The following is a 23,993-nucleotide window of genomic DNA, read 5'->3' on the forward strand; positions in this document are numbered from 1 at the left end:
GATAGGGCTGAGGAGGCAGAGAACCGCAGCCGCCGAAACAACTTGCGGCTCATAGGGGTACCGGAGTCAGTCCGTGATGCTGAGCTGGGAGATTTGGTGGCCACGTGGCTGCCTCAAACCCTCGGACTTCCATCTTCAACAGGCCCAGTACACGTGGAAAGGGTACACAGGATAGGGGCACCACGCGCTGAAGGAAACCGGCCACGTCCAGTCATAGCTCGCTTCCTCAATTATGCTGTTAAGGCTCGCATTCTGGAGGCGTACCGGCGAGCCCGCTCCCTGGATTACAATGGTTCTAAGATCTTGCTTTTTCAGGATTTCTCCATCAGGCTCTCGGAGAAGAGAAGGGCTTTGGCACCATACTGCACACAGCTTCATGCCAGAGGGATTAAATTCACTCTCCAATACCCTGCTAAGGTGCGCATCCAAACCAACACTGGTGCAGTCCTGATGGACACTCCAGCAGCGCTCCGTTCTTATTTGGAGGGACTGCCAGCCCTTGAGGGGACTGGGGCGTTGTAAGCCTGATCGATATGCTGCCTCGAACCTATGGGAGACTGCGGGCTCTATACATGCTGCTGGGACGGAGAGAGATGGACTCCTTTGAGTTGAGCTTGCGGAGTGCTGGCTGATGGAAGTTTCTCTTCGCTCCTTGATCTGGGCCTATGGACAGAACCACACCAGCGATTCTCCTCCTGTAGGCCTGATTGATCTGCTGCCTCGAACCTATGGGTGACTGCGGGCTCTATGCTTGCTGCTGGGACGGAGAGAGATGGACTCCTTTGAGTTGAGCTTGCGGAGTGCTGGCTGATGGAAGTTTCTCTTCGCTCCTTGATCTGGGCCTATGGACAGAACCACTCCAGCGATTCTCTTCCTGTAGGCCTGATTGCTCTGCTGCCTCGAACCTATGGGAGACTGCGGGCTCTATACCTGCTGCTGGGACGGAGAGAGATGGTCTCCTTTGAGTGCTGGCTGATGGAAGTTTCTCCTCGCTCCTTGCTGTGGGCTTATGGACAGAACTGCACCAGCGGCTAGCCTCCTGTTGACTGTGCAGGGGGAGTCCTCTAAGTGGGCTCCGGATTTGTTCCCTCATTGCAGGGGGTCTGACTCTCTCGCTCTGCAGCTTGCTGGGGAGTCATCGCTAGGTTTTATGTTTGCCCTATACCTGCAGGAGCCTGTTTGTTTACATTTCTTATTTTTGTGCTGACTGTACGGACATCATGCTGCACTTTGTTTTCTGGGGGGGGAGGGGGTAAGGGGTTCTGGTTACACCTTGGTTTTCTGGTTGGGTTGGGTAATGGAAGGTTGGAGTATTTTGAGGGAGGGTGGTCGGGAAGAAGGGGGGTGGGGGGGAGTGTATCGGGAGGTGTATGTATGGGGTAGCATGACTGGAGTTTCGAGTGAACCAATTTTTTCTACTTTGCCGGTGCATACCATCTTTGGTGGTTTTCTGAGGGGGGGCCTTGCTGGGGGGCTCTTCCTCTTTTCTTATTTGACTGACATTTCTGCTCCAATTGTTTCTTGGTGGGTGGACCATGGTTAATTTAAAACTTTCCTCCCTTAATGTGGATGGGATCCATTCCCCGGTCAAACGGACGAAAATACTCTCCTGGTTTCGCAAGGAACATATTGACATCGCCTTCCTACAGGAGACACATCTCACATCTATAGAACATGAGAAACTTAGGAGGGACTGGGTGGGGGAGGTATACTATTCTTCCTATAGCGCTCGTCAAAGGGGGGTAGCAGTTCTGGTCCATAAGCAGCTCCCGTTTCAATTGCATAAGGTTATACAGGACAAAGAGGGCCGATATGTCATAGTGTTGGGAGAGCTTTGGGGACGGCTTTATCTACTTTGTAATGTTTATGCCCCTAACATCTACAGTCACAGCTATTTTTCGGGGTTGATGTCGCGGCTGGCGCAGTACCCGGGATACCACGTCCTTATGGGGGGCGACTTTAACATCACAGCGGATCCTTCTCAAGATTGTGCCCCCGCTAAGCGCTTCCCTAAGGATCACATGGGTAAAGGAGTTAACTTTCTGACCACGCAGCTGGGGCTCCTAGATATTTGGCGCCTATTCCATCCCACGGAACGCACTTACACGTTTTACTCTAATCCCCATAATCTCTATACACGTCTTGACTACATATTGCTCTCTCCCGCGCTGCTCCCCATGGTTAGTGCTGTAGAGATAATGGAAGTTCCTCTTTCTGATCATTCTCCTGTGACATTATCCCTTCAAGTCACCGCTGACTCTTCAACTCGGACGTGGCGCTTTCCGGGATATCTATTTAAAGATCTTGCCTTCCGTAGATACCTTAGGGAAAAGTGGCTGGATTATTGTAGCACCAACTCTACTCCCAACCTTGATCCGGGGCTATTCTGGGAGGCATCCAAGGCAGTACTACGGGGATTTATTATCGCTTATGTCGTAGGGAAGAAAAAGAAACTGGAAGCGGAGTTGATGCTGCTGTCGGGCGAATTCCAACAGCTGCGTAGGCGCCATCAGGGGACCTTGCAGGAGGCCGATCGTATACGCTTACGTACACTCCGACTGCAGATAGATGCGATTCTCACACAACGAGCGAAAAGGGATTTGTATTTTCGTCGATATAATCTCCATAGGTGGGGGGGGAGAGCTGGACGGTTGTTGGCCCGGCTGGTCCGCCCTCATCGTAAGCGACAAATCATCACTGCTATTACTGATACCCAGGGTCGCACTCACACGACAGAAACACACATTCACCAACAATTCGTGACGTATTATAAGGATCTGTATGCTGAGCGGCCCTCGACGGCTACAGATAGGGACAACTTTTTCCGAGATATTATCCTGCCAAAACTCCTCCCGACCCAGATCCAAGCGCTAAATGCTCCCATTACTAATCTTGAAGTGGAAATGGGTATAAAAGAGCTTAAATTGACTAAATCACCTGGGCCAGATGGTTATGGGCCGGAATACTACAAAATTTTGTCTGACGTTATATCTCACCCTCTGGCGGAGGCCTTTAATTCTTTACACTCCCAAAAAGGCGTGGACCGCTATAATTTGGCACATGTTGTTCTGTTGCCCAAGCCGGGCAAAGACCCATCTCAGGTGGGCTCTTACAGGCCCATATCACTTCTTAACCAAGATGCAAAATTACTCGCAGCTTTACTTGCCAAACGTCTGAATGTATACCTTCATCTCCTTATCCATGAAGATCAGGTGGGGTTCGTGCCTGGCAGATATGCCTCCATGAATCTTACGAGAGCTTTGATGGCTATTTACTCTCGCAGAGGGGGGGATAGCCATGCGGCTATTGTGGGCCTAGATATGGAGAAGGCGTTTGATAGCATCTCTTGGTCTTACCTTTTTTGGGTCATGGGGCAATATGGGTTGGAGGGTATGTTTTTGGACTGGGTGCGTGGTCTTTATTTTTTACCTCAGGCTAAGCTTCTTATTAATGGACAACTCACTTCATCCTTCCCACTTGAACGAGGTACTCGCCAGGGGTGCCCCCTTTCCCCGCTACTATTTCTTCTGGCTATCGAACCGCTGGCGATTAAAGTTCGATCTCATCCGTTCCTTCTGGGTATTAAAGTCGGAGCTAAGGAAAGCCGCATTAATCTCTTCGCAGACGATATTCTGTTATATTTGGACCACGCGCCTTTACACTTACCGGAGGCTCTCTCGCTGGTTCATGACTTTGGCACGGTCTCAGGCCTTCGGGTTAATTGCGCCAAATCAGAACTACTGCCTCTGGCTTCTCACAGACATGAGCCTTGGCATGATACATTACTGATTCCACCGGTTCGGAAACCTATGCGATACCTGGGGGTTTATTTGAGCACCCAATCTCATCTCCTTTATCAGTACAATGTTCTCCATCATATTGAGACTATTCGTAAACTCTGTGAGAAATGGAGGGATTTGCCCCTTTCCCTTTGGGGCCGCGCGGCGTTATTCAAAATGGTGCTTCTCCCGAAACTTTTATATCCGCTTCAAACGATTCCGCTGTGGATTCTGAATAGAGATGTCCACGTCTTTCGGTCTCTTCTTACTTCTTTTTTATGGCGAAATAAGCGGGCTCGAATCAGTTGTGATACCTTGTCCCTGGATACCAGGCAGGGAGGCTTGAATCTTCCCGATATTCGCAGGTACAACGTTGCTTCCCTGATGCGCTTTATTCATGAGGGTATCTCTGGCCATTTTAGGTTTTCTCCTTCAGGTTGGATCCGCGAGTGGTGCGCTCCTCATTCATTTGTTTCTTTATTGCATTTGTCCCCCAGGTCTTTTCCCGGGGTGGATCCACGATACCTCTTTCTGAGACCACTACGTCAGGCCTGGCGATGGTGGCGGAAGGCACAGGGGCGAGCCCCACAGGCATCTCCTTTCTTGCCCCTGGTGGGTAATATAGATTTCCTCCCAGGGATGGGTACCTCGGGGTTTCAACTGTGGGATTCCCGGGGCTGTGTCAGCCTGCGACATCTCTCTGATGAGGGCACGGGGATCTTCCCCACCTTTTCGCAACTTCAGGCTCGTTGGGACCTCCCGAACACGCATTTTTGGGCTTACTTGCAAGCTAGACATTACTATTTTTCCCTGACTAGAAGGTGGGGAGAGCATTGGACATTGGGGAAATTGGACTCTTACTTGGCCCTCTTACCTTCTCAGACAAATACACTGTCCACATGGTATAGGCTCCTTAAAACTGCTCTCTCTCCCTCCTATCTGCCTGGGCTTGTGGCCCGATGGTCTCGAGATTTGGCCATTGACATTACCGAGACCCAATTTCTGGACCTTTTTACTAACCTTACTCAATTTACGGGATCCATGGACCTTAGGGAAATGCAATTTAAAATCTTGAATCGGACTTACATCTCTAGGGCTAGGGGATGTGCCATGGGTTTATGGGATGATGACACTTGCACTCATTGTCAGAGAGCGAAGGGCACACTACTGCACATGTTTTTGGAGTGCCCCCATGCGGCTTTATGGCTCCGGGTTCTCCCGTTTCTGGAGGACCTTCTTGGCCAGACCATTCCCCGGTCTTATGGCCTCTTACTGTTGGGTAGCATGGGGGAGGTGTCCGCTGCAGGTTTCACCGCACCATATCAGAAGTTTTTGTATACTGCACTCTTAGTGGTGAAAAAGCTGATACTTTTCCGTTGGGTGGGGCCTGAGCCCGCCTCCTTCGCTCACTGGCTCCATAACATGCGGGAGCTAGCTGCTTTTGAAGTTCAAACCCATGCGGCATCTACTGGACGCGACAGGGTAGTGTACGTTTCCCTGTGGAGAAAATTTCAAGCGGAGGCCGACTTTTCGGCCCCCACAGCCCAGCCGTAACAGGGTCCCATTAGGGGTATGGACAGCCCCCTGGTGAGGCTTCCACCGGGTACACGTACCGGCGACACTCGAACTCAGTTGATTGTGGTATGTCTGTGGCGTGCTAGGTGGGTGGCTGTTGTGGACTGTGTGGATTGTTTGTGCGGGATAGTTTTGTATGTTGGATGAGAGGATGATTGTAGGGGGTGGGGTTTCTTCTTCTACAGACAAAATTGTTCTTGCAGTCTTTCTTATCTTGAGGAGGGTGCGTTTGGGGCATCTTTTGAGACTCGTTTTTGGTAAGCATTTTCTTACTTTTATTGTTCCTCTCATCGAGCGTGTGTGCTTACATGTCGGCTGTTACGACAGCACCTCCTCTGCTCTGAGGTTTTTGTATTTCTATCTGTTTTGCATTGTTCCTCTACCTGTTCTGTGGTCGTCTGCTGGACCACTGTTGTGTGTATTTGATTGCATTTTCAATAAAAATTATATTCAAAAAAAAAAGAACCCCAATCAACATGTAAGTACTAAAGTATTCAGGTACTCACTAACCATAGAACTCCAATTAATACATAAGTTTCCCTCTTAGATTATTGTTTGCATTTAGACCCATTGTATGGTATTGTACTTAGACTCATTGTATTGTATTGTATTGTATTTAGACTCATGGTACGGTATTGTAAGTTGACTTATTGTACTGTATTAAGACCTTTTGTTATTCGCTGAATGTCCAGCCTTCTTACAATGTAAACCGCCTAGAAGTTGCCTGACTATGGCAGTATAGAAAAATAAAGTTATTATTATTATTATTACCTTGTGTATATTGTAAAACATATAATTCACAAACACGAGTTATATCAGGACCATCATGGCTTCATCAAGTCTCACCGCCTGATTTGAAAGCTAATGTTAACTTTCACTTTTAAAATTATGTCCTTATCTATCGTTTCAAATATACTACAGGCGATTTAGTTGCTGTGACCCGTGCTTGATTGATATAATCTATGTCATGTTGAACCCTCATGAACGAAACACAAAATTTCGCAAAACTTCAAATCCCCTCTCAAGACAAACCCGGCAATGATCCAAATTTTTTTTTTTTTTAAATAAAGGGACAAATAAGTATGGGCTGAAAAGTTAAATAAATAATTAATAAATACTTTTAAAGCCCCAGGCAGGAAGCTTATAGGTGACCAGCACCAGGTTAATAACCTAAATAAGTCCTGCCCTGTACATCAGCTAGTCTAATACAAAGTGCAATCAAAAGCTGCTAGTGAAGCAAGTGTTCAATGTAAGTATTGAAAGGGGGGAAAAAAAGCGGATCAAAAACCCATCCCCTAGTACTAAATTCAATTCAAAAGTTCAAAGTGTTGTCAAATTTTTAAATTTCAAAAATAAGCAATAGTGTCCAAATAATGTTGAACAAAGGAAAACTTATCTGAATCACAGAGGGTTCCAGTTACGGCTCGACAGAGTTCCGTTTCAAAAACTTCCTCAGGAGCTGAGACATTGGAATTTAGTCCCACCAAGAAAAGTTTGGAACAAGAGAGAGAAAATAAACTCCTGCGTCAAACTCCTGCCACGGGCCAAAAAAATTCAACCTGCGGTGGAGATGAAAAACAATGGCGACTGAAGAATTTGAAGACGCCCTAGAGATCCCGTTGGACAACGCACACCATGTCAAGACGTAAACAGAACGTCGAGATGGGGAACAAAATTAAAAAAATTAAATGTAGGCAAATTCTGAAAGGAAACGAAATGCATATGGATGTAAGTGAAAAAAGGTGATGAATGAAGCAGGAAAAAATATGTATATTGGTTGGTATAAGAAGAACTAAAAAGGAAAAATGAACGAGAAATGAATGATAAAAACCCTGAAGCCATGATGATCCTGATATAACCCGTTTGTGAATTTTGTTTCACAATATACACGAGGTAGTGGGTCTGAGCACATCAAATCACACAAACAAGCATGTCTCATAGGAGTTATTAACAGCTAGTTGAAGATGTGATAGCAATTAGCATATTTTACATCCTGGGCCATGGCAATGCATAAATAGATCTGTCTTGGTGGGAGCGCCTGCACCTGTCCTCTTCTCTACCCCCTGCTCCTTCCCACTTCTCTCCCCATTGTGCATGTGCCCACCATACTTCTAGCTCTTCACTAGCGCAAGCAGAAACTTCAACCTGCGAGAACTGACTGCAGCCAATTGGGGAGTGTCGCCAGACCAAGCAGGAACATGGACAGCACGCGCTGGTCTTCTGCGCCATTCTGCCCAAACTGAAGAAGAGCCGTCCGGCGAGGGAGACAGGCAGGAGCGCGGAAAAGGGACTTTAAAAAAAGGTACCGGGGGGGACTGCCTACGGGGGGGGGGTGTATTCACTCCATAAGATGCACTTTTTCCACCCCAGGTGCTCAAGACACTGATCAAATTCTTCAGAGAATATCAATATATCATCCACATATAATAACAGTATTTCAAATACTGAATCACTAAAAACAGTCTGCAAGAGTCTTTGGAAACTTACTGGTGCATCACATGAGCCAAAAGGCATGCGTGTCTATTCATAAAGACCAAACAGTGTTGTCACTATGGTTTTTGGAATATCTTCATCCTTCATAGCCAATTGTAAGTACCCCGAGGTTAAATCAAAAAATGGAAACAAATTGGTTTTTCACAAAACATCCAAACTTTCTTCTATTCTGGGAAGCTGGTATACCTCTTTAATAGTGAGTGTTTAATTTCTGGTAGCTGGTGACATCCAAGGACTCATACTCTTCCTGAGGGTTCCCTAAGAATTTAGATCATGGTTGTGACTCTTTTCTTTTTTTTTTTTATATAATTCTTTATTCATTTTTACAACTTACATCAAGTGTCGACAGAAATAACATTTAAATTTACAAACTTACAAACATCACTTGAATTTCTATTACAATCATCTTAAATTAATGAAATTTCCCCCCCTTACCATATCATATGTAATTATGTATATCTTATAATATATTATTTTCTACTAATCCAAGCACTTAATGTAAGATTTTAAAAAACCCACCACCACCCTCTTAATGACAATTATGTAAATAAGGGAAAAATGTTATTTATTCATTACAATAATCTGTTAATGGTCCCCAAACATCTTTAAATTTATTAAAATGTCCTTTCTGTATGGCTAATATTCTTTCCATCTTATATATATGACATAAAGAATTCCACCAGAAATTAAAATTTAATCTACTCCAATTCTTCCAATTAAAAGTAATTTGTTGAATGGCGACTCCAGTCATAATTAACAAGAGCTTATTATTTTTTTATGATATTTGACTCTGCCCTCATCGACATGCCAAACAAAACAGTATCATATGATAGGGCCACCAGATTTTCCAATAAATTATTTATTTGGCCCCATATTGATTTCCAAAAATTCAAAATAAATGGACAATAGAATAATAAATGATCTAAAGTCCCAGCTTCAAGGCTGCAGTGCCAACATCTATCAGACTTAGAGCTATCTAATTTATGTAAACAAACAAGGGTCCAAAAAGTGAAGTTACTTACCTGTAACGGGAGTTCTCCGTGGACAGCAGGATAAGTCAGCCACACTTTTGGTGACATCATCTACGTCCCCAATTCGGATTTGCTCTCCCAGAGCTCAGGTGAGGCTTTGGGAGCCTCATCTGAGCATGTGCAGGTAGCCCTATATATACCTGTGCTGTCCCTCATTTAATCCAGTGATTTTCATAGCTTGAGTCTTATTGCAGTGTCACCCCTTAGGGGAGGAGGGAGGGTCAGTGTGGCTGACTTATCCTGCTGTCCACGGAGAACTCCCGTTACAGGTAAGTAACTTCGCTTTCTCCATGGACAAGCAGTATAAGTCAGCCCCACTTTTGGTGACTCTCCAGCTGCGGGAGGCAGAGGGTGTAAGAGGACGGGGTCCCCATCAGGGGATGGTCCCCTCTGCGTCTCCGCTACCTTGCTGCGGTAGGGTGAGGCTGCATAAAGGTCAGGTGAGGGACAGAGATAAACCCCCAATTACTGAGACCAGTCAGAGGTTATGTGTTGTAAACAATAGGAACTTTATTTTGGTCCTCAGAACTGGACCAACACTTTCTTTCTTACCAACATGGTAGAGTATGTATCTCAATAACAGATGCGATTATAACAAGTAACTGTGCAAATTTGTGCTAACATGTGCAAACAGTGCAAATTGTGCTAACATGTGCAAACAGTGCAAATTGCGCTAACATGTGCAAACAGTGCAAATTGTGCCAACATGGCAGAATATAATCTGCTGACAGTCTGTTCTATCTGATTTGGCTAATAGTCCTGATCAGCTAGTTCAGGTGTTGGTGTCCTTTGCTGTGTCTGTTTTGGTCACCAATCGTAATATGTTGAGACCAAAGTCATTGGAGGTCTGCAGTGGGCGATCCAGGCAATAGTGTCTGGTGAAGGTGTGTGGGGTAGACCATGTGGCTGCTCTGCAAATGTCCTGGAGTGGCGTGTTGCTGAGGTTTGCCAATGTAGCGGCCATGGCTCTTAGTTGGTGTGCTGTGGCCTTTTCTTCAAGGGACGCTCCCTCCTGCTCGTAGCAGAAGGCGATGCAGTTTGAGATCCAGTTGGAAATAGTGCGTTTTCCCACTGGTGATCCTGGTTTGTTGGGATCAAAGGAGACGAACAGTTGTACTGCCTTTCGCCAGGATTGTGTTTGTTGAATGTATAGGCGGAGTGCACGGGTGCAGTCCAAAGTGTGTAGGAGTTGTTCCGTGCTGTTGTTATGTGGTCCCGGGTAGAAGGAGGGAAGTATTATTGCTTGGTTTATGTGGAAAGGTGAGACTACCTTTGGTAGAAACTTTGGGTGAGTTCTCAGCACTGCATGATCATGAAGGATCTGTGTGTATGGTGGGTATGTCACCAGGGCCTGTAGCTCACTAATGCTTCTTGCTGATGTGATGGCGATGAGAAAAACTGCTTTCCAGGTGAGGAATTTGATTGGCGCCTCCTCCAAAGGCTCAAAGGGGTGCGCTGTTAGCCTGTGGAGGATGATGCCCAGGACCCACGCGGGTGGCGGGCGGCAGACCGGGGGGTGCAGGTTTGTAAGCCCTCTCATGAACTTGGACACTAGCGGGTGTGTGGCTAGGGTCCTGTCCTCAATGCGGCTGTGGAACGCTGATATAGCGCTCAGGTGGACCCGTATGGAGGATGTTCTGAGGCCCGTCTTGGATAGGTTAAGTAGGTATTGGAGTACAGTTGGGACCTGGCAGTTCAGTGGGTCTTCTCCTTTCGAAACACACCATATGTGGAATCTTTTCAACTTGAGCCTGTATGATTTTCTAGTGGACGGGCGTCTGGCTGCTAGTAGTACCTCAGTCACCCCTGTTGACATGTGGAAAGGGTCCAGGATTAGCCTTTCAACATCCATGCTGTAAGTGCTAGAGTTTTCAGACTGGGATGCAGAGTTTGTCCCTGGTCCTGGGTGATCAGGTCCGGTCGCAGTGGTAGGCTGATCGGCGGCTGTGTCGACAGCCAATGTAGGAAGGGGAACCACACTTGTCTCGGCCAGTAGGGCGCGATGAAGATCACTGAGGCTTCCTCTTGCCTGATCTTCTGGAGCGCTCTGTGGATAAGTGGTATGGGGGGAAAGGCGTAGAGTAGGTGTTTTCCCCAATGTATGGCAAAAGCGTCCCTGGTTTGGCTGTATTGTGCTGGTCTTTTGGAGCAGAATTGTGGGCACTTTTTGTTGTCCTCCATTGCAAAGAGGTCTCTTGTTGGGAGGCCCCACTTGTGGAAGAGTTCCTGGATTACTTCCGGGTGGAGGGACCATTCGTGGGGGTCCAGCTTTCTGCTGAGGCTGTCCGCCAGGGCGTTGTTCTGGCCCGGGAGGTAGGTGGCCTGAATGAGAGTGTTGATTGCTAAAGTGAATGTCCAGATTTTGTGGGCCTCTCTGCAGAGGGTGAGTGAGCCCGTGCCTCCCTGCTTGTTGATATAGAACATTGCCACCTGGTTGTCTGTCTGAATCAGTAAGGTCTTGTTGGAGATCCAGGGGGCAAAGGCTTGTAGGGCATTCCCAATTGCCCTGAGTTCTAGCAGGTTGATGTGTTGTTTGGCCTCGGATGGGGACCAGGGGCCCTTGGTTCTCAGGTGGAGGAGATGGGCTCCCCACCCCTGCTTTGAGGCATCTGTGGTGAGTGTCAGTTGGTGTTGTGGCTGCTGGAAGAGCCTGCCCTTGAACAAATTCTGCTGCTGTGTCCACCACTCGAGGCTGTAGCAGATTTTCTGGTCCATTATGACTCTGTGTGACAGAGGTTGTGTGCGTTGGTTCCAATTTTTTCTGAGGAACCATTGCAGGGGTCGCATGTGGAGCTTGGCAAGCGGGACGATGTGTATGGTGGCAGCTTGATGGCCCAGGAGACGTAGTATCGTTCTGGCTGTGACTGTACGTGTCTCTGATATACTCTGAGTTAGTTTTCGTATTGCTGTTCCCCTTGAGTGGGGCAGGAAGGCTGCATTCTGGGGTGTGCAAATTCTTGCCCCTATAAACTCTATTGATTGTGTTGGTTGTATTATGGATTTTTTGATGTTTACGAGGAAACCCAGGGATTGCAGGAGTGACATCGTTGTCTTTATTGCTGTTGCTGTTGCCTGGGCCGATGGACCCACCAGTAGCCAGTCGTCCAGGTAGGGGAACACGCATATGGCGCTCTTGCGGAGATGGGCCGCTGCTACGGCTACACATTTTGTAAAGACTCTCGGTGCGGATGAGAGTCCGAAGGGCAGGACCCGGTATTGGAAGTGCTGGTTTAGGGTCCTGAATCGTAGAAATTTTCTTTGGGAGTGATGCATAGGGATGTGGGAATATGCATCTTGAAGGTCCAGGGAGGCCAGCCAGTCGTCTTTTTGAATTAATGGTAGGATTGTCCCTAGGGAGTGCATCCGAAATTTTTCCCTGACTACGTGCTCGTTCAGGCCTCGTAGGTCTAGGATAGGTCTGAACCCTCCCGTCTTCTTGGGGATGAGAAAATAACGAGAGTAGAATCCCTGGTTGTGCTGTGACCTGGGTACTGGCTCTATTGCTCTCGCTTGGAGGAGAGCTTTTATTTCTCTGGAGATGAGTTCTGGCTGCGATTCCCTGTAGTTTCTTTTTGGTGGGTTGGATGGTGGGTGGGTGCGGAATCTGATGCGGTATCCATTTTTTGTGATTCGCAGGACCCATTTGTCTGTGGTTATCCTCTCCCTGGCCTTGTGGAAAAGGGAGAGGCGGCCCCCTACTGGTGTGGGGGGCATTGTTGATGAGTCAAAAACTGGGCCCCGATTTCGTGCCGGTGGAAGTGGCTGGCTTGTGTTGTTTTCGTTCCCTCTGGCGCTGCCTTTGCTGGTAAGGGGCGCTGGGTTGATGTGCTTTCTGTCTGTGTGGCGGCCATCTGGTCTGGCTGTCATACCGCCTTCCATTGGTGTTCTGTCGGCGATACTGGTTGATGTGCCGTCTTATTGTTGCGGCTTTTACCAGGCCATCTGAGGAGAGGGTTTGGAGAGTAGTGCAATGCTCCTTCATTTTGTCCACTGCTTCCGTCACTTTGTCTCCGAATAAGTTCTCCCCTGAGCATGGCGCGTCTGCAATACGCTCATGGGTGTCCTCTCGGAGTCCCGAGGCTCGTAGCCATGCCAGGCGTCTGGCTGCTATGGCTACTCCAGCTGTGCGGGTCGAGGTTTCGAATGCGTCGAAGGTCACTCTTATCATATGTTTTCCACATTCTTCCATGTCCTGCAGTATGGAAGCTATGCAGGCTTTTCCCTCCGGGTGTAGAGTGTCCAGGGTTTCCTCTACTCTCCTCCAGAGGGCATCGTTATACAGGGTCAGGTGGAATAAGTGGGTATCAATTTTTGCATTGAGCATGGAGCCATGGTAGATCTTTTTTGCAGTGGAATCCAGGGTCCTGTGTTCCTTGCCCGGGGGATCGTTGGCATGAGGGCGGTTGCTCTTCGCTTTTTTGAGTGCAGATTCCACTATGATAGAATGGTGAAGGAGCTGTGGTTTGTCAAAGCCTGGTGCCTCACTGATCTGGTATTCTTGGTCCAGTTTCTTGGACACAGCGGTGCCTGACATTGGGGTCTTCCAGATCTCGTCCCGGCGATCTAGTAGCAACTTGTGGGCTGGTAGTATCGCTGTGGCCTTTTGCACTTGCAGGTATTTTAGCAGTCCCGGCACTTCGTTTGTCGCCTCTCGCTCCGGTGTTGGAGCAAGTGCTAGGCGGGTGGCCAACTTCTGGAGGAACTTGGGATAGGTGAGGTCTTCTGCGGGAGTGTCAGATTGTGCTGTCCCATTTGCAGGATCAGTGTCTGGAGTCTCCCCAGTTGCTGATGCATGTGGGCTGCTTTTTGTTGAGGCATAGCTTGGCGTGTAGCACTCACTCTGGTCGGAGGCGTAGCCGCCTGTGATCGGTGAGTGAGATGCCGCTGTCTGTGCTCCATGCCTCCCTGCCGGTGATGGTTGCCGCACTTGTTCTGCATTTTGTGCTGGACTTCCCGTCAGCTGTTGTGAGATGAATCTGCTGAATAGATTAAATAGTTGGTGGTCCATGGTGGCGGCTGGTTGGTCAGGGTCACTGGCGCTGTGTTGGCGGGACCTGCCCCTGCTTCTGGCTCCGTGGTTGTGTCTGTGCCGTCTCGGCGAAGAGGCAGAGGAGGAGGAGGTGGAGGAAGAAGATGAAGTTGTCCTGTATCGTTTCCTTCTCTTTCCCTGTTTGCAGCTTTGGTGATTGTTGTTTTTTGCATCTTGGCTGGTTTGCTGGGCAGAGTCAGTGCTCATGCTTGAAAAAGCACTGTCTTTAGGCTGTGCAGCTTTTAGGTGTAGCTGTGCCTTTAAGGGGGCGGATCCCGATGTGCTGACGTCATCGAGAGCTGGAATCGGAGCAGAGAGTGATCCTGGGCTGCAGGCAACATGGCGCCGTGCTGTATCGACGCATGGCACTGTCGGAGCACTGGGGCAAGCAGGCGGAGGGGATAGGAGACCCTCGGCCGTTTCTGCCACTGTCTGTGCCTCTGCATTCGACCCGGGCCTTGGAGCAGCCGACGGGGAATGTCTCATTAGGCCAGAGAGTTTTAAAAGCAGCCTGCTCTGCTGTTCCTGGGTTTCTTTAGTTAGCAGGTAAGCAGGGTTTGCTGTAGCTGCCGATTGGGCTCCCCGGGGGGCTTTTCCAGCGTCGGGTGTGCCGATGGTGTCTTCCCTGCTGCTGATGGGGATTTTTTTCCCCTTCTGCTTGTCTTCCCCCGGGTTCTGAAGCGTGTGCAGGCGATTTTTGCGGGCTCTCGGGGACATCTTGAGGCACTGAGGGCAGGCGGCCATGAGGTGAGCCTCTCCTAGGCATCGGACACACACCTCGTGGGGGTCTGTGGAGCTCATTTTCCTCTTGCATGTCGGGCACTTCTTGAATCCCGGTTTTGCAGTGGTTTTTTCTGCTTCCATTTGCCCTTTTCTTCTGGTTTCTTTGTCTTCTTCTTCTTTCTTTCTGTTTTTCGTTTTGTTTTTTTTTGTGGAGAGCTGTAATCCGGCTGTTGGGAGGGCGGATGAACTAAACTGGATTAAATGAGGGACAGCACAGGTATATATAGGGCTACCTGCACATGCTCAGATGAGGCTCCCAAAGCCTCACCTGAGCTCTGGGAGAGCAAATCCGAATTGGGGATGTAGATGACGTCACCAAAAGTGGGGCTGACTTATACTGCTTGTCCATGGAGAATGCTCTATATAACAGAAAAAAACAAGTTTGTCTCATAGATGCAGACATTGTACATCTCATCCTCCAAGACTAAATTCGTGGCCATTGAGATGCCGAAATTTGATGCTTGATCTCAATGCTCCAAATGTCTCGAAGACCATTTTTTGTTTTTTCATTTTATTTTTGGACTCTAACCTTTAAACAGAGGCTGGATGCACTTAAGTGTGATGGAGGGATGAGGTGTCTGAATTCAGGAAAGTGTGGGACAGGCATGTGGGATCTCTGCTTTACCATTTCCTCTGTGAGAAATTCCTTAACCCCTATTTGTCTTGCTTGTCTGTTTTCATTAGATTGTCAACTCTATTGAGCAGGGATTGTCTCTTACATGTTTACTGTACAGCGTTGCGTAAGTCTAGCAGCGCTACAGAAATGATAAGTAATAGTAGTAGGACGGAGCAGACCGGACAGGCCATTTGGCCTTTATCTGCTGTCAGGTTTCTCTGTTTCCCCCTGACCGATCAGACTGGGAAAAAGAAAACGGCCAGCAACAGCTTGTGTAACTCTGAGGATTTGTGCTCTTTCTGGAAGGTTGTACACTTGCTCTGTTTGTCCTTGTAGCTACTTTTCACCTGTGTGGTGCAGGATAAGCAGCTACTTTACCTGAGGCTTTCCCTCATTTTACGAAGGTAAGCGATAACCCCTGTGGCAGGTAGCTATCGTACTTTCAGTCCAATGTGTGCTGTTTTCCAGTTACCTTGAATCCTTTACCTGTTTGCAAATCTGTTGAAACTACTATAGAGGATTGCAACAAAGCTGAACTCATGATATTCAAGCTCTCCAGTTTTCTTGAGATTCAAAAGATTATTTGGTTGAACATTAAGGGCTCCTTTTGCTAAGCTGCGGTAGCATTTTTAGCGTGCGCTGCAGATTAGCGAGCGCTAACCCCCGCACTACGTGGAAAAACTAACACCAGCTCAATGGAGGCGTTAGCATGTAGCACAAGCGCCAATGTAGCATGTGCTAAGCGTGCGCTAAAACCGCTAACACAGCTTAGGAAAAGGAGGCCTAAGGTTTCTAAATGATCTGTTTCCTTAACTTCAGAAAAGGCAGTAATTTCACATTACAAAACTGGCACTTGGATATTCTCTGACTAGATATTAGGGCCTGATCTGGTGCAGAAGTGCTTGCAAAACAAATACAAAAAATATAACTGGCTTCAAGAAGTAGTCACTATATCAAAATTAACTGGCACCGGTTCTTCATAGGATACAGTTCAAGTTTGCATGTGTTGTTTTTAAATTCCTTTATGGAATATTCGATCCTTCAAGCCCTCTTTGTTGGAATGGTATTAGATCTTGCCACTCAAGAATTACAACAATCTATAAATTATCATTTCCATCTTCTAAAGGACCAAAATGTGGTGGGAAGCTCAGTAAATCAATGGCATTTAAATTGGTGGAAATTTAGAATAGACTTCCAGATTCTTTAAGACTGTTGGGGGAGGATGGGGGGGGGGCTTGGCAGCTTATCCTGTCGGACGTATAATCGCTTCTCCCCTCAACCTCGGGTGTTTTTTTGCTGATAAAATTGAAAGGTGGTTTCCTTTTTCGGATGAAAGCATTGTGAGAAGTACAAGGAAATGTGAAGAGTAAAAGGTTAAAGGGAAAATAATGTCATTCCCTGAGGCACTCCTTTGTGAAACAGCTAACAGAAGGAGATGGGGGGGGGGGAACAAACAAAAGCTACAGTTGGCAGCTTCTCAGATAAGTAAGATGTTTAATTAAGGGAAAATCTAATTAAGGAAGTGCGATCTAGCCTGCCTAGTGAGCCGGTAAAGTTATAACTGACTATAAACGGAAGCTGCAACAGAAGCTATAACGGACTGAAAAAAACGCAGCTCCTGAGGGGGAAGAAGTCAGTTTTTGAAGAGGTTTAACCAAATAGTTGCTGTTTGGTAGAAATCTACTAGTATAGCCTGATTTAAGTACTTGACAACTGGTTGTGGAACGAAGTCAACTGTCAAGGGAAATACCTGCTGGGATCAAGGAACTAACTGACATTTATAGCGGGTGCCAACCAGTTTAAGAAAATAAACCACTGTCAATACCTTTTACAGTGCCTATTTCCTGTTTACTTGTTCCCGATTGGGTTTGAGGCTTGAAAGGAGGTGGTTTTATCAAGGCAGGAAGAAACAGAGTAGCAGTATTAGGAATAAATGCAAAACAAAAGACGGTTGTGACAGTTTAAGGTTTAAAGCTTGAGCAGAATCCTGCACTGCACTGCTGGACAAGTGCCAAATTCAATGATCATCTTCATAGCCACTTTCATTATATTCATCTACATTTTCCTGGTTAACCTCGCCTATAGTTAAATAAATACTAATTTTCAAGACTGTTCTGTTACAGTTATAGTGCATGATAGGCTTGAGGTTCCAGCTGACTATCAATTGATTTATTAAACGAGTTTTGCTTGCAGTATAATAATAGTTAAAGGAAAGAAAAAAACAAACAAAAACTAAATGTTTTTTACTGCTGACAGATTTAAGTTTTGCTCTTTGGTATACATCAAAACTATTGCAAGCCACTGAATAAGCTGTCAGGGAAAAGATAAACTTGAAACTTGAAACTTGTGGCAGTTAGTACTTTCAGATATTAATCCTTGTCAGCACTAAGGCATTAATGCTCTTCACTGTAAAAGTCTCTGCTGTGCTTCTGATACTGTGAAACTCATTGCAGATAATTGATACAGTAGAATAAAGGAAAAATAATAATAAAATTAATTAATCTGTAAATAACTGAAAGGACAGAATCAGCTATCAGCTTCAATTGACAAAAGAATACAGAGAATCTACATATACATCTACATCTACTAAAAATCCATTAAAAGTAAAGAAGGAGGAAAGAAAGAAAGAAAGAAAGGATAAAGTAAAAAAAATGGAAGTTAATGGGAAAAGTGGGAAAGCATCTACATCACATCAAGCTAAAATGGAAGTAGCAAGCACTAGTGGCCATGCAAAGAGGATGAAGGCAGATCCCCCTACTCCTTCCAGGGTTCCACTTCCAAGAGATGAATTATTGGAAGATACAAATATAATTGTAGAACTTAGAGACATCATGCTGGAAGTGAGGGAGGAAATGGCCAATTTGGCCAAACAGACTTGGTCCTGCTTAAGCTAAGTGTTATTTCAGCACATAGTACAACACACAGTGACTCTCAAATACGTTAAAAATCTTTATTATGAAAGTTTTTTGAGACTGAATCAAGCAATATTCTGTGGAGTTAGTGATCAAAGTTTTTATAAAACAATAATGACTGGAAGGTGAACTCTTCACCCAAGGGAGGTATTCAAGCCTTCCTTACAGAGTTCCACATCTCTGAGTATTTTTATAAACTTTATTTTGATCACTCTCCGTGAATTTTGTTACCAATGTGGGTCAGTTGAATGATTTGATAGGAATAGGGGTTCAGCTGATTACCCATAATTGGAAAAATCATGACAGGATTAATTTTACTATTTGGTGGGTAACTGTGTGTACCACATACAAGTATGAAAAGATGATGGCAGAACATTTTGGGAATAATAAGTCTTTTAAAGATATATGGAGTCCATTGACTAATTTTATTGTATTATAATTAAGGTCATGTTTCTTTCTTTTTCATTACATTCATTGCACATCCAGGGAGGGTGGGTGGGGGGGGAATATATTTTGAAAAGTTTATTTATTTCATTATAATATTGAAATTATTTTATATGTATTATTATTCACATAACAAGTTCAGGAGGGGAGGAAATGATTGTTAATGTAATAATTATATAGTTAATAATGTGTTTTTGTGCAGTTTTTATGATATATCAATTGTATTACATTATTGAAGTTTGAAAATCAATAAAGATGAAAAAAAAGACTGTTAGTTCAATTACATCAATTTTGAAAAAATTTAAAAACTTGGTTGTTCACACAATAGTTATCCAAGATTATTAGCTGACGAACAGTAATTAAGTATATCTTACTTTTTTTAACCCTTTAACATATATCTAATCTTAACTAATAGTATCCTTTCTATATGGCCTATTAGTATGTTATCTCCTTTTAAATGAACTGTAAACCAAATTGAGCTCCTTAGGGAAATGATCAGGTATATAAATTGAAGATTAGATTAGATATAAATCTTAACTGACACCAAAGAAGAAAGAGTACTACTCCAAACAGATCTGCACATAAGATAAATCTTTAAATCAACAAATTGTTTCTCACGAATGGCAACAACCCCTCTATTCCAATAGCCCCTGAACTAGCCAACTATTTTAAAACAAAGATTCAATCCACACAAGACCAGCTATGCCCCACCAATCCAGTTAGACCAGTGGTCTCAAACTCGCGGCCCACCAGGTACTATTTTGAGGGCCTCAGTATGTTTATCATAATCACAAAAGTAAAATAAAACAGTTTCTTGATAATATGTCTCTTTAGCTATAAATTACAATATTATTATTAAGACTTAGCCAAAAGGAAAGATTTATAAACTATAAAAAGTTTTAACTCATGCAAAATTGTCATTTCTTTAATAAGATATTAATTATTTTTTCTGAGACCTTCCAAGTACCTACAAATCCAAAATGTGGCCATGCAAAGGGTTTGAGTTTGAGACCACTGAGCTAGACCCACTGCAATAAAGCAACCTATGAAAATACCAGCAGACAGACTTTGGAATGATTTTGATGAGATTAAATTCAAAGACACAATACAGCTTCTTCTAAAATAGTCCAAAGCACACTGCAGCCTGGACACCTGCACACCATACCTGATCAAAGCAGCCACTCCAACAATCATAGAAAAAATAACCCAGTTGCTCAACTATCACCTAATAAAATGGTCTTTTCCCCAAATCAGGATGAGGAATTATCTTAATGCCCATTCCCATAAACCCAGCCCCTATTTATTAAAATGATGAAAGGATATGCCACAGAAATTGAATCAAAACAAGCGAACTAACAGACACTGCAGTGAAGATGCAAAGCAAAAAACCAAGGCAAAGAGGGGCATGGCTTGCCTGCAACCAAGATGGTCGTGTGATTCCACAGCTCCTCCTCCATATGCACCTTTAAGCTGATTAATTGAAGTAAATTGAAAATTCAAAAATGAGCAAATTCGCTTGCTAAGTATCACAGGTTTGAAAATGGCTTCAGGGAGGCAGTCAAAGTTGGAAGCTGCATTCACTGTGGTAGGAAATGCGAAGCGGCTCAAGCCTGACCCGCCTACCCCATCTAAAATCCCCCTACCAAAGGAGACATCTGAATTTGAGCAACTGATGGACAAATTAAATAATATTACAGTCTTGCTACAGGATAATACTACAAAATTAAATAACATAGTAACATAGTAACATAGTAGATGACGGCAGATAAAGACCCGAATGGTCCATCCAGTCTGCCCAACCTGATTCAATTTAAAAATTTTTTTTTTTTTTTTTTCTTCTTCTTAGCTATTTCTGGGCGAGAATCCAAAGCTTTACCCGGTACTGTGCTTGGGTTCCAACTGCCGAAATCTCAGTTAAGACTTACTCCAGCCCATCTACACCCTCCCGGCCATTGAAGCCCTCCCCTGCCCATCCTCCTCCAAACGGCCATACACAGACACAGACCGTACAAGTCTGCCCAGTAACTGGCCTAGTTCAATCTTTAATATTATTTTCTGATTCTAAATCTTCTGTGTTCATCCCACGCTTCTTTGAACTCAGTCACAGTTTTACTCTCCACCACCTCTCTCGGGAGCGCATTCCAGGCATCCACCACCCTCTCCGTAAAGTAGAATTTCCTAACATTGCCCCTGAATCTACCACCCCTCAACCTCAAATTATGTCCTCTGGTTTTACCATTTTCCTTTCTCTGGAAAAGATTTTGTTCTACGTTAATACCCTTTAAGTATTTGAACGTCTGAATCATATCTCCCCTGCCTCTCCTTTCCTCTAGGGTATACATATTCAGGGCTTCCAGTCTCTCCTCATACGTCTTCTGGCGCAAGCCTCCTATCATTTTCGTCGCCCTCCTCTGGACCGCCTCAAGTCTTCTTACGTCTTTCGCCAGATACGGTCTCCAAAACTGAACACAATACTCCAAGTGGGGCCTCACCAATGACCTGTACAGGGGCATCAACACCTTCTTTCTTCTACTGACTACGCCTCTCTTTATACAGCCCAGAATCCTTCTGGCAGCAGCCACTGCCTTGTCACACTGTTTTTTCGCCTTTAGATCTTCGGACACTATCACCCCAAGGTCCCTCTCCCCGTCCGTGCATATCAGCTTCTCTCCTCCCAGCATATACGGTTCCTTCCTATTATTAATCCCCAAATGCATTACTCTGCATTTCTTTGCATTGAATTTTAGTTGCCAGGCATTAGACCATTCCTCTAACTTTTGCAGATCCTTTTTCATATTTTCCACTCCCTCTTCGGTGTCTACTCTGTTACAAATCTTGGTATCATCTGCAAAAAGGCACACTTTTCCTTCTAACCCTTCAGCAATGTCACTTACATACATATTGAACAGGATTGGCCCCAGCACCGAACCCTGAGGGACTCCACTAGTCACCTTTCCTTCCTTCGAGCGACTTCCATTAACCACCACCCTCTGGCGTCTGTCCGACAGCCAGTTTCTGACCCAGTTCACCACTTTGGGTCCTAACTTCAGCCCTTCAAGTTTGTTCAACAGCCTCCTATGAGGAACTGTATCAAAGGCTTTGCTGAAATCCAAGTAAATTACATCTAGCATATGTCCTCGATCCAGCTCTCTGGTCACCCAATCAAAAAATTCAATCAGGTTCGTTTGGCACGATTTACCTTTTGTAAAGCCATGTTGCCTCGGATCCTGTAACCCATTAGATTCAAGGAAATACACTATCCTTTCTTTCAGCAACACTTCCATTATTTTTCCAACAACTGAAGTGAGGCTCACCGGCCTGTAGTTTCCTGCTTCATCCCTGTGACCACTTTTATGAATAGGGACCACATCCGCTCTCCTCCAATCCCCAGGAATCACTCCCGTCTCCAGAGATTTGTTGAACAAGTCTTTAATAGGACTCGCCAGAACCTCTCTGAGTTCCCTTAGTATCCTGGGATGGATCCCGTCTGGTCCCATCGCTTTGTCCACCTTCAGTTTTTCAAGTTGCTCATAAACACCCTCCTCCGTGAACGGCGCAGAATCTACTCCATTTTCTCGTGTAACTTTGCCGGACAATCTCGGTCCTTCTCCAGGATTTTCTTCTGTGAACACAGAACAGAAGTATTTGTTTAGCACATTTGCTTTCTCCTCATCACTCTCCACATATTTGTTCCCAGCATCTTTTAGCCTAGCAATTCCATTTTTTATCTTCCTCCTTTCACTAATATATCTGAAAAAATTTTTATCTCCCTTTTTTACATTTTTAGCCATTTGTTCTTCCGCCTGTGCCTTCGCCAAACGTATCTCTCTCTTGGCTTCTTTCAGTTTCACCCTGTAGTCCTTTCTGCTCTCCTCTTCTTGGGTTTTTTTATATTTCATGAACGCCAACTCTTTCGCCTTTATTTTCTCAGCCACTAGGTTGGAGAACCATATCGGCTTCCTTTTTCTTTTGTTTTTATTGATTTTCTTCACATAAAGGTCCGTAGCCATTTTTATCGCTCCTTTCAGCTTAGACCACTGTCTTTCCACTTCTCTTATGTCCTCCCATCCTAACAGCTCTTTCTTCAGGTACTTTCCCATTGCATTAAAGTCCGTACGTTTGAAATCTAGGACTTTAAGTATCGTGCGGCCGCTCTCCACTTTAGCCGTTATATCAAACCAAACCGTTTGATGATCGCTACTACCCAGGTGAGCACCCACTCGAACATTAGAGATACTCTCTCCATTTGTGAGGACCAGATCCAATATCGCTTTTTCCCTTGTGGGTTCCGTCACCATTTGTCTGAGCAGAGCCTCTTGAAAGGCATCCACAATCTCCCTACTTCTTTCCGATTCCGCAGACGGAACATTCCAGTCCGCATCCGGCAGGTTGAAATCTCCCAACAGCAAGAAGAAGTACACACTCTGTCCCAGCAGCTGACAGTTTGTGAAAAAATCCAGACGTTTTAGAACAAACATTGACTGAGGTGAGGCTGGTTTGAGTTCAAACTACAAATAAATATCTTGCATCTCGAGGGAATTAGAAGAGGCGAATAACAGAAGTCGGAGATGTAATATCAGAATTCTGGGATTAATGGAGGGGTCAGAAGGGAATAACCCAATTTCCTTTCTAGAAGACCTGCTGCCAAAGATCCTCTCACTGTCTTTGGAATATCCATTTGAAATTGAGAGAGCCCACAGAATCCCATCCAGAGCTCTCAAAGATGAAGCAGGACCTAGACCTCTTATCTGCAAAATATTAAGATTTCAGCATGCACTGGACATTTTGAATAAGGCCAAACAGTTACAAAACCTTAAATGGCAAGAACACAAAATCCACATCGTACCTGATTTTGCAAAGGTAACAGCTGCGCAGAGAAGGGAATTTTTGTTCCTCATACCTCAATTATGACAGATGGGAGTCAGGTATGGGTAACATGACCATTTATTTATTTCATCAAAATGGGACATCTATTAATATTCAGTCCCGCCCCTAATCCCACCCTAGCCCTACCCCAGCCCTGCCCCAATTTCTTCCATTCATTTTCATGTACATACAATATCTTATTAATTCATAATTTTAAACATAAAATATAAAAAAACCACAAAGCATACTGTACGCAGAGAAAATGTTGATTATCATTTATGAGTTTCAGGTTTTTTCAAAGATGTCAAGGCAGATTTCTTTAAAATATGCAATGTCACCTTAGTAACTATAGAAAAATAGACAAATATAGTGCAAAATATAGACAGCAGATATAAATTCTCAAAATAGACACATTTTGATCACTAAATTGAAAATAAAATCATTTTTTCTACCTTTGTTATCTGG

General features: G+C 45.0%; 1 protein-coding gene across 2 annotated transcripts in view; it reads right to left on the reverse strand.

Moving 5' to 3' along the window:
* Positions 1–23,993, reverse strand: part of LOC117346511 (alpha-1,4-N-acetylglucosaminyltransferase-like) — a 274,220-nt gene that overhangs the window by 171,117 nt on the left and 79,110 nt on the right. The gene's annotated exons all lie outside the window — the stretch shown is intronic.

The sequence above is a fragment of the Geotrypetes seraphini genome, chromosome 1 (assembly GCF_902459505.1).
Source record: "Geotrypetes seraphini chromosome 1, aGeoSer1.1, whole genome shotgun sequence".
Taxonomy (NCBI): domain Eukaryota; kingdom Metazoa; phylum Chordata; class Amphibia; order Gymnophiona; family Dermophiidae; genus Geotrypetes; species Geotrypetes seraphini.